Raw genomic sequence first — 11900 nt, forward strand, 5'->3', positions numbered from 1 at the left:
CTTGGCTGAGTTGACAGTATACGGTGTAAACAGACCTTGGCAATCTTGTGCTTTCCTGCGAGAGGCTCTATGTTTATTTGAGCTCAGGTTATTCTACTTTCCTGTTACGCAAGACATGGTCGAGGTCGGCATTGTCATCAAGCATGAAGCATTCTCTTGTGAATCCATTATCTCTCCAAATGAGCCGTTTTTAAGATGCTATAGTGTCTGACCTCCTCCGGGGATCTCTTTAAGTATCTGTAAGTATCCCACATTGAAACAGGCAGTTTCACCAGACAGACAAAACTGAAAAAAACTCAACTGAATGTGCAGGCAAATGCATGCACTAACATTTGACTTTTGATTGACTTCGCTAACTCACATGAATACGTTCAGACTCAATTCACTGTGTTTCTATAATTGGTGCTCATTTTAGCAAAGATCCATTGTTTTATGTGCAGTGTGCCAATAACAGGAGGACACTTCAACAGAAGTGTCTGTATAATCAAAAGATTTGTCTGTTTTTATTTACCCATTGTGGCTCTTCTTCTGTTTGTATTTGGAGATGCGAGGACTTCATTAGCACTATAAAGTACCAGAAATCAAAAAAACTCTGAAGAACATCAGAAATGAAGGCAGTAAAGCACAGAAAATAAAAAAAAAGCAGTGCACATAAAGGCAGTCTGATGAAGGGATTGTGATGGGCATATAGGTGCAGCAGAACAAACAGTGTGAGAGTACAGATCTACAAACATGTTTATCAAAGAGGGTGGTCTTCCCAGAGGTTTCTGCTGTTGGCCCCCATGGGTGCGCTGCCAAACTTCGCCTGGCTCCTTGCCTCCCTGCCTCTTTGGCAGCTGTGCTGGGTTTTCTGTGTGATTCTGACCTTCCTGGGCCGAATACTTTCACATAGATAGTTCAATGCCAGGGGCTCATTTACACATAATAAGTCACAAACAAAAAAAAGTCAGAGAGCATTAATGCAGGAAGGATGCTCTCTCATCTGGAAAACAATTTTATCTCTGTCCCTTATAGTGTAGCCACAATCCAAGTGCCTAGTGTTTTTTTTCTCTACTCCAACTTTTCATGTAATTCCTGAGGCCACATTATGAAGTGGGCCTCTTGTTGGAAACACATGCTGTTCAGTGTTTTTTACCCCCGGCTTTTGGACAGCCAGTTCCTTATATACCCCTTTCTTTACTCTGCCAATACCACAGAAACCTTTTCCTTCCATTTAGATGCCTGAAGTCAATACAAACCAAAGAGAAAGACGCCAAGAGTGAGGGTTTGCAAAGAAACGTAGCATTTGACACTAGAGGAAACTGCATATTTTGATCACAGGAGTGATGAACATAGCATGATTCTATCCTCGTAAATCTCCTTTTATAGCATGCATTTGACTGTCTATCCCATAACGATTATGCGCATTAGTTCCATTCTTGTTGTTTAATTTATCCATAAAGTCATCTATCACATCACAACGACTGAACCACGGGTGTGTGGTACTCTTGAGAGGTGCTTTGCCATGCTTTTTCCTCATCTGCCACTGAGATCAATTGTGGTGTATGTGGCATTACTCGTATCCACAGATGTGATGTATGGAAAAGTGATTCTGCTGCATATGTCATTTTCAGTCAAATCAATACAGAATGTGAAGAAGGGATAAGGGAGAGGGTATCTTCCCCTCACACTCCCTCATTTATTCTGTCTTTTCTCATAAATATTCTTATGGACAGTAAACGGAATGAGTCAGCTCTATAGTATGAAAATTACAAAATAAAATACCTCATTGTTGCTTTCAGGGAAATCTGTAAAAACAAAAACAGTTAAATGATGAATTAAAGTCATTCATGGAAAATCTGATTTAAGAGTAATGTATCATCAGGCTGTAAAGCATCATTTCCAGTAGACAGGGCTGCCAGCCTCCGGAAGATTACAACATTACATGGATTTCTATATGTACTGTATGTATAAACACAGTACATCCAGCTGTCATGACTTTGATTTGAAAGGATCCTTTCTGTTTATGTTGAATGCAGCACCACGTACAGTTGATCTTGGTACAGAGCTCTGTCGGTAAGGCGTATGCAGGACCTGTTTACAGTCCAGAAAAATGGGGCATTTTATCTTTGGCTTTTCGAGATGATGAAACATTTTATGAAAGTAAACACAAAAAATGGCAACCAACCACCATTTGAGCAGACCTAAGCTGGTTTCAAAGCCACATTCCATTTGTTTACACAGTATGCTTACACTGGACTAATGGACCATTGGTCACTAAAGTTCCCTGCACAGCTGTATGTGGCACTGCTAAACACAGACAGCTGTAGGATGATATATGTGTATTAATAGGGTGCTCTGGACAGTATACTCTGTATTCCTTGTACTTTTCTTTCTTCGGTTTAATCACTCTTATATTCCTTCTCAATATGCTGATGTGCATTTGTCTCTGTGTATATAAACCTAATTATCCAGTTAAATGACACTTTAACTTGTAGCTGTGAACTCTCAAGAAGACATAATCCTTTATAAGAAAGATGGTGAGAAGGATTCAAACAATGACGACTGATCAGTTAGAGATACTGACAATACGTGTTGCTATGGGTGAGAAGGAAAGATATTTATAGTGTGAGTCACACCTTTTCATTTTCATGAGACAGGAAGGTAATGCTAGACAAGTACTGCTTGCATGTCTGTGGTTGTTGTAGAAAATGTCAAAAATGCCAAAAATGTAAAGCTGAACTTTAATACTTTCCAAAACACCATTCTTCAGATACTGTAGAGTGTTAAAAGCCTTTTTTTTTAGAGTGCAGTGGTTTGATTGTCATAGTGGACACAAACCAATATGTATAAAGAGAGACCACAATGACATGCAATAAAAATCCCAAGACATTTTCAATGACAGGATGTCACAATGATGTGGCAGTCCTGTATTTATGAAATTAAATCTAGATGTCCATAATAGGCAATAGTATAGTTGTATTGCAGCGATATAAATTTGATCATCAATCACAGAATTTTCAAAACATGGTTTTGAAAACACAGGTTTTTGCTGAAATGTCTGATTGTCATGGTTTTGGGGGTTCTTGTTTAAGGTTTCCTGTTTTATTTTGTAATTCTCCCCATTTCTCGTGTCAGTAAATTTACTTTCTGCTGTTGTTTCCCACCAGTTTTGATTGCCTGCTTCACCCTGATTGGTTTCACCTGTCCAATGATTAGTTTAACCTGTGTCTTGTAGTCCTGTCAAGTTCTTTTGTTTTGTCCGAGTGCTTCTCCCTGTTTTTCATGCTTCTTTGCCTTTCTCAGTTCTGGATTGTTGTTCGACTTCTATTGATTGGATTTATCTTGGACAGATTGGATTCCTCAGCCACCTTTTATCATCCTGTATTCACCTGCCTGTTCCGTGAGTCTTCTTTCATGCCTGCATTTGGGTTCACTTTCTTGAACTAAACCAGAGAGTAATTTCAACATTCTTGTCTGCTTATTGAGTTACATGTGAGCCTTTGGCAAACTGAACATCATCCTGTATCTGTCTTCTGTGTCCTGTTCTCTCTCCCTCTTACAGTTCCATTTCCATTCTGTTTTTAAGTCAACCCTGAATCTACACGTAAACCCATCACATCATCCTGCTCTTTATCACCATGGCAGCACAACAGGGTACATACGAATCGGAACAGAGATGAATTAATTCATGCTAAAAGAGAAACACTCATGTCAGATGGGAAGCAGCAGTGCGTCCAAGAGTAATGGTTATAATACGCCTTTTTTTTAATATCTTGGAATAAAGGAAACTTGATGGACTAATGCACTATTTTTTTATTATGGGAACACTGTAGAACTTCACTTACTCACAAACTGACAAAATTTGAATCCCTCCCTCCCTCCCTCCGTTAGTCAAACAGCACAGTGCAGGGTTACAAGACACACATCATCGTGCCAGACACACTTGATTTCAATGAATGCTAATTATCCATGTTCCTCCTTAACAGCCTTAGCGGGATGTCATTTTTGAATGCATACAAACCCCAATCCTACCATTTAATCTCAATAATGTCTCATGTATTTGATTCCAGTGCTTGTAAGTGCAGCTCCTTAGGGGGCGTTTTCCACCCCGGGTGGGTGGATGTCATCTTCCTAACTCTCTGCTCTACATTTGGAAAACAAAGATTTACTATGGGGAGAGGGGAGCTGTCTTGTGATATCGAAGGGTGGGATGGGCTGAGGAGAATGATGATGACTTCATCAGCGTCTAGCAGGTTGATTCCTGTAAGAAGATGGATGGCATTTAAATAAAACGAAAATGGATTGTGAGGATAACGGAGAGCGACAGACAGAGGAAGAGACAGGAAATGGGAGAGAAACAGGATTTCTTTTAAAGAAGGAAACAGTGGGACGTGATTAGTAGTAGGAAATGTGTCCAGTGTGAGTCCAAAATGTGTTTATTTTGGTAGCAATTAGTAAAAAAAATGAATAAATTGATCAACAGAAAATTAGCAATTTAATGATTGATCAATCGTTCAAGTCATTCATGAAGCAAAGGTGCTCCAAATGTTGCTTAAATTACAAAATTGTGTTGTGCATCCTACCTTTTCCACATTTTCTAGAGCAAAAAAAAGGACCAGTGTGTAAGATTTAGTGTCATCTGGTGGTGTAGTTACTTACCTGACTGGCTCCTTCCTAGCAAGATGGAGGAACTACAGCAGCCATAAAAACATGCAGAGCCACTGTTTAGTTCCATGCTGGGTTACTAGTGAACTACAGCTACTCTGTGGAAGATGACCCACAGTGTCTAGAGGCTCATTCTGGTATAATATTATTATGTATAGGTAGTTATACACTAATGGAAACAAAGTTATGCATATTATATTCTATTTCTGCAATAGTCTGTAAACAGAGCCCCCTAAATCTTGCACACTGGATTAATACAAAATAAAAAGAGTGATAACAATAATAGCAATCTGTTTGCGGCCTTAAATTGCCTACAGATTATCTCACTGTCTCTCCCCCTCTTTGATCTGCTGAGCTCATCCGTTTTGCTTCCTGCTGTGAGACAGGGTCCCACTGATGGCTGGTTATTAGAATGATCAAATTAAATCCACCAAGGACACAATAGCCTCGTTCTGAAGACAGACATAGCAATTAGTCACTATCCAAGACCAGAAAACAAAAATATATACGGTGGAAGAAAAGATATCCAAAGGTCTGTGAAAACTGCTTTGTACGATTCTGCACAGAGACAACATTTCTCCACATTCTCCTCCTGCCTGTAGAATGTGTGGGATGTTAGTTTTTGAATAGAAATTTTATAACAACCTCACCGTAGAAACAGAAACTGCAAGATGTTTTTAGTTGTAATAGCGTATAAATCATTATTTTTGCATACAAGCACAAACCTACGATCACTCCACATTTGTGACTGAAATGTCAGCATGCTGAATCAATAGCATGTCACAATGATGTATTGCACCGAATGCTTCACAGCAGCATGTTACCAGTATTTTCCTGTTATGCTTGGATAAGACACGATTGAAGTTAAACTTTTGCCAAAGTCTAAAACAAATTTCTAAAGTTATATAAATGCTGACAAAAGCGCAGGAAACTTATACACTGATGAATGGAGACGGTGGCTGTTCAAAAGAGCATAGAAGACTTAATCCTTAATGTTATATTGATTGTGTTCTGCACTGTTGGTACAGTAAGTGAACATTGGTCCTTTGTCATTCTGGCAGATTCATATGTGCTTTCAGGAAAGATGCTGTATAAAAGAAGAGGAATATGAAAGGCAGAGGAGGAGAGATTTTGCAACCGAGTGAGTTGGGTCTTTATTCACATTTTCAAAACCCCCTTTTAATGTATTTTTTTAATCACTCTAGGGCACTCTGTCTGTCACAGAAACAGCATGGTAGGAATGAGGTTTTTCTTGGCAGCTTTTCTCCTCCCTCTGAGCACGGTCTCGTCACCATATCCAGCTTGGTGCCTTTTTTTAATGCCTGTCTGTCTGTACTTGTTTGCATCATTTTGTCTGTCAATTTGAGTAATTTCTTTCCAGTATCACTCAATGCACAGAAAGTGCGTTTAATATCATATGCCATTTATCTATTTATTTATATATATATATATATATATATATATATATATATATATATACACACACACACATACACATCTGTACAGAGCAAACTCAAGAAACTAAAATTAGCCTGATCTCCTTTGATAAGTCATCCACAGAATAACAAAAAAATTACCCTATTATCTTCAATAATAATGCAATAGTCCCCCTATTTGTTTTCTTTTCTCCTTTTTGTCTGCAACCTCTTTTCCTTTAATATAATACTCTCATTATCTAGCTTTTTTTTTTTTTCTTGATTCGTCATTCAGTAACCACGTCAAAATTACAGGCTTTCAACATTGCTCCTATCTCACTCTTGACATCACTAAATGGAAATGACACTGTTATTAATGGAGATGAGAATAAACAAGACTAAAAGTCCAGAACTAAAGGGGCTCTGTGAGGCTGTGGCACAACAGTGCTTTGAGTTAAATGTTAAGCTCAGCATGGCGCCATGCTCAAAATGAAAATGCTTAGGCTGAGTGTGTTAGAATGCTACCATTTGCTAATTTGCAGGCTAATGTAAATGTCAAAAAACAAACATGGAGCTAGATGGAGAGTAGAGGGAGCACCAAAGTTGTTACAATACATGCAGGAACCATCAGTGTCTACCAAAATTCACATTTCAAGCAGTGATTTTCAAGACTTTGGTAGCGCTAGAGGAAAAGTTAAGGAATCCCCCAAGGCATTAAAATTAATTGTCTGGGAATGTTTTTACAAAATTTTGTGCCAGTCAGTGTTATAGACCTGAGATGTGAAAACTGGATCTGCATCAAAACATACCGTTGCTATTACCAGGGACATAAAGTCATGCGAAAAGTAGATGTACATAAACTGCCCTACACAATCAGTTTTAGGCACAACACTTGTGAAGGCTTAAAAATGAACTGCGGTAATATGACGCAAAAACACCTGAAGACACTTTTTTTTTTTATAGCAAGTGAGAGCAAACAGACCAATACATTGGACTCTGATAACATGGATGATTTCACACAAGCTTAGCCAGGAGAAAACTACATTGCATAAGGGTTGCAATTAATTTCGACTTATATAGTCTCGTTTGCAATATGTGACACTGGCTTGCCGTCACTTGTTTTTTAATGCTTCGTTAAAAAGTTTTGTTTGTGGTTGAGAGCGGTGTATTGTGTTAATGTGCTCTTGGCTTTAATTGAGTGTATCTGAGCTGTAAATCATGTAACTGAGATACAGAGCAATTTATTGTGCTGCTGGCTTTAAGTGTTCTTGTACTATAAATCCTGTTCAGATGCAGGTGAATGTAGTTATTGTGCTGTTGGCTGCGGGCGGTGGTGAGGTTTTGGAGAGATGGAGTAACAATATTTACAGCACCCCCCTCCCACAAAATGGTTCCAATGTTCCTACTCTGGGGACCACAAATGTCCGTATAAAATTTCATGGTAATACAATACAGTACATGCTTAGATATTTCAACTTGGACCACAGTGATGACCAATGACCAATGGACAAAAAAGTCTGACAAAGAACAAAAGACTAATGAAATAATGGAGTTAATAGAGCATTTTCTGAGACCGATTTACTGTGTCATTCAAACGGGTCATAAAACAAGTATCCATTTAAATTTAACCCAAAACCATCCATTTTCCATCCACTACTATGATCCAGATATTAGATGTTTGGTGTATTGAGGTAAAACAACTTGGTGGCAGTATTCTTTCAGTCAGGTTCCATTAAAACATAGCAGAAGATGTTTTTCCACTTCAAGCCAAAAATATTTTTGCAATATTTCTTGTTTCTTTGCCATTTTCATGCTGCAATTGAAATTGCTCGTTTGGGGAATGAAAGATTAAATAGGCCATTTCAGACACCACAGGTAGAAACTAGATCCAATTTATAGCCATGGTTATGAGAAAATCTACTTTATTAATCCCCCAATGGGTGATACAGTTTTTTTTCACTCAAGTTTTACATACATAGACCAGAACTACAACCACACACACACACGCAAACCACTTATAGACATAGGCAAATGTGGAGAGAAGACGGAATGATGAACAACGACATAGGGTTGCCCCGGGAGCAGTTAGAGGTTTGGTGCCTTACTCAAGGACACCTCAGCAATGTCCAGGAGGTAAACTAGCAGCTTTCCAGCTACCAGTCCACACCTCATACTACGGTCCTTAACTTGAACTGACAACCAAACCATCTGGTTCCCCAAGCCAAGTCCCAACAGGCTGGGTTACTGCCGCCCCTAGAACACATTGTTTAAAACTACCAGCTAAAATTTTTGTGCCACAAAAAATAAGAAAAATGGAGGACAGATATATAAGGAATTCAGATAAAAATCCATCCATCTATTTTTTGTAATTGTTTATCCTTGCTAGCACTGCAAGCTGGCAATGGGCGAGAGTGAGGATACACCCTAGAGAAGTTGCTGTAGTTAAAAAGAGGACTCACGTAGAAACTGGATGAACATTGGTTTCAGACCAGAAATCTTCTTGTGGTGCAGCAGTGGACCATCCCTGAAATTTCAAAGTTAAATCTAGGTTAATTTCTGTAAACAGATATTAATGTAGAACCTTTAGGTTGGGGATGAAGATTTTGACATTATTGATCACATGGCTTTGGTTGCAGGCAGGTAAGCAGTCCATGTGGAGAGAAAAAGAGGTGGAACACATTGACCGAAATGCAATCTCAGAATCATCAGCTATCGCCCGACAATGATTTAGATCCTTAGATACATTTTTTTTTTTTAAGTTACTGAGTTCATATGCAGATATCTTAGCTAAAATGTATTTTTCTGACCATTCTCACCCATCAAGTAGCTAATTGGACTGCAGAGGACGATAGACAATAGCCGCTGGGTTCTAAGATTAAATGTAGGAGGACAGTAGATAACCACACAGAGGGTAGGGGTTGCATATTTGATCCATAAGGCAAACATCTCAAATCTTAGTCACTGTTGTGGGATGTTTAAAATATTTATGAAAAACAGTACTCCCCCACCACAATGTTTGCTCAGCACTTTAGTCAGTGTTTTCTTATTAATAGTCAAAGAATATAGGTACACTTCGGAGGAGAGGCTGAATGAATTATAGCATGATGATTACCTCTTTCCCTCTGTCCTACATTTGTGTTTTGTCATCCCTCTGTCATTTTCTCCCTCTGCCCATAGCTGGAGAGAGTCCAAAACCTCTCTAAAGCCGCCTGCCTCACATGCAGAGATGACTGTTGGGGTGTTTGGGAAACAGCTAACTGGTGACGGATTAAGAGATTTTAGAAGTAATCTTCCAAAGAGGAAGCGCCCCTAGTCATGGATATGCTGTCATCACTGTTATTAATAAAGACATATGGGATTAAATCAGCAAAAGTTCAGCTGTGTTTTACAATACAAAGCAAGCGGTTGTTCAAACGCTACCCCCGCCTTGAACACAGTGTACCATTGTGTGTTGACGTGTTTGTTCTCCAGAAGACAGATATAAAAATATACATGATAAATGTTGTTACTTCCAGTTTAGTCACAGCCAAGTGTACAGGACTGTTATGTGCCAATTTTATTAAGTAATAAGTTGTAGTCACTAGTACCAGTATCACTTTTATCCTTTTTACACACACTCTATAACCATATAAACCAATAATGTGTAATTGTTGAGATGATTTTTGCTTTGTTTGTTGTTTGTTTTCTTCTCAGTTGGGATGAATCTAAGGTCACAGGAAGCAGCATTGGGATCAGACCATTTGGTGAGCTATGTGTAGCTCATTATATGTTCATTAGTGTTCACTAGACTCATCATGGTGTGCCCCCAGAGGAAAATGAAAGATTCACAGAACTTTGGCAGATGTTAAATTTTAATCAGAGAGGTCTAGACATACAACATGCAAAAGTCCTGCACTTGAGGAGGACAAACTTAGCCCATGTAGTTTCAGTGAGACAAACACATCAAAATGGTGTCCAAGGTTTAATGTGAATGTGTATACATTTGCTGTTCAGACCAGTGGGGATCCTAAATATTTCTTAGTATTTGAATATATAATAAAGCATTAATTTCAACATTAGCAATTCTGGCACTGGTATTACTTGGTATCAGATCAAAATAATTAAGTGGCATCATATTATGTGTATATATATTATGTGTTTTTTAAAAAGAATTGTCCCCAAAGGTTCTAAATGGATCAACAGGGCTGTCTTGATACAGAAGCATTCAGAATCACGTACTGTACTCAACGTACAATTTAAATTGAAGATGCTGTGGTGCACATTCCTTCATCTGATGGAACTCCACTACTTCCTCTTTGCATCTGTTCTGGCTTGCAGCATACAGATCGAGAATGACAGGTGATTGTGCCCCGTCTTGAAGTCAGGATGAGGGCCATTACCCTGCTGTCCTTGGGTGGGAGACATCCATCTCCCATAAGAGGCGTGACATGGCCAAGTGAAGGTGATGATGTTATGTATGAGGCTGGCTGGCAGCACAAGGTAAAGGTGGCCACTCTGTCACACAGGGCAAAAGTTGACAGGGTCTTTGCACAGACAAGGAGACAGGCCTTGGGAATGCAAGCAAGGTTAACCTGAGTGATATCTGGAACTGAAAGTGACCATAGTCCAAAAGGACATGATAGATGAATGACTGGATGAGTAGTATAAGGGTGCAGCAGTAAGACCTATATGAAACATCGATGTGGAATTCCTGCAATGCATGCAACTGTAACACTGACAGGCCAGTGCTTGTTTCACATTTCATACCCTGGCTATCAACTATCACAGATAATTGGCATGTGGGAGAGACAGTAAGCAGGAAGATATCCTTCAGAAGAAAATCCTATTTTGCTTTGATGCCTCACAGGAAAGTAGATTTTACTCACAGCCAAGCAGCGTTTGATCTGCTATGTCCATTCGTTTCATTGCTTCTTCTGCCAGGGGAGCTTAGATGAGCTAAACTGGTGATGATGCCACAGCAGGCCAGCGTTTTTCACCAGACTGTCCTGGAGAAAACTGCCCAACGATGGAAGCCATCTGGACAAGAATGGGGTCATTCACTTCAGCAGCAGTTTAGACCTAAAACTGTATATTTAGGTCATATGGCAGAAGGAATTAGATGTCAAGAGCCTGTACTGTCGAACATTTAGAGTACATGCTTTTCTTCTTTCCCCATCCGATGTCCAGCACTGGGGTCCTTTGAGGTTACGTTGCAACAACTGTATGGCTGTCGCGTGTTGGGTGTGGTGGATGGAGACCCTTCTAAAGCAAAATGGGCAGACGGTGTTGATTCTCTTTTCAGAGAGCCTATGGCTGATGTAATTGAAGTAGGCAGAGTGAGGACGGGATGATCCCCCCCTCACAGAGACATACTCATCTCCCCAGCTCTGCTTCCCTCCGCCGGCCTGCCAGGCAATAGAGCTGTCGAGCAGTGAGTCGACTAATGGAACACCCAGCTGGCTAGAGACTTCATCATGCTGCAGTGAATTATTCAGCTTCCAGAGGGCTCTCCCCAAATTATTTAAAAGCTCACTTTGGCGTTCAGAGGAACAAGGCAGGGCCCCAAAGAAGTACTCAGAGTTTGTCTTTGAGGTATCCATAAGTTTTAAGGCCTCAAGCCTGGAAGATAAGCTCTGCAAGTCTCTGCCCTCAGCGAAAAATGATCTGATGATTCAACCCTGTTTAATGAAGCTGCTTAGAATTCAGATTGCTGAGTAAACCACCACTATGCATATTGCTGGAATGTTGACTTATACTCAGATCATGTAGTTGGCACTGTCTGAAAAGTTTAGCGCTTCACAATCATTTCAACAAGCATAGTTGCAGAAAACTTGCAGCGCGGGGCAGCTGAACACTAAT

The 11900-nt window shown here is 39.6% G+C and overlaps 1 long non-coding RNA gene across 1 annotated transcript; it reads left to right on the plus strand.

Moving 5' to 3' along the window:
* Positions 1–3251: 3251 nt before the first annotated feature.
* Positions 3252–9491, plus strand: LOC113745740 (uncharacterized). The gene is made up of 3 exons (XR_003462366.1): positions 3252–3382; positions 5709–5788; positions 9240–9491. It is a non-coding gene; the product is annotated as an uncharacterized LOC113745740 (long non-coding RNA).
* Positions 9492–11900: the final 2409 nt, after the last annotated feature.

This window comes from Larimichthys crocea, chromosome IV (assembly GCF_000972845.2).
Source record: "Larimichthys crocea isolate SSNF chromosome IV, L_crocea_2.0, whole genome shotgun sequence".
Lineage (NCBI taxonomy): Eukaryota > Metazoa > Chordata > Actinopteri > Sciaenidae > Larimichthys > Larimichthys crocea.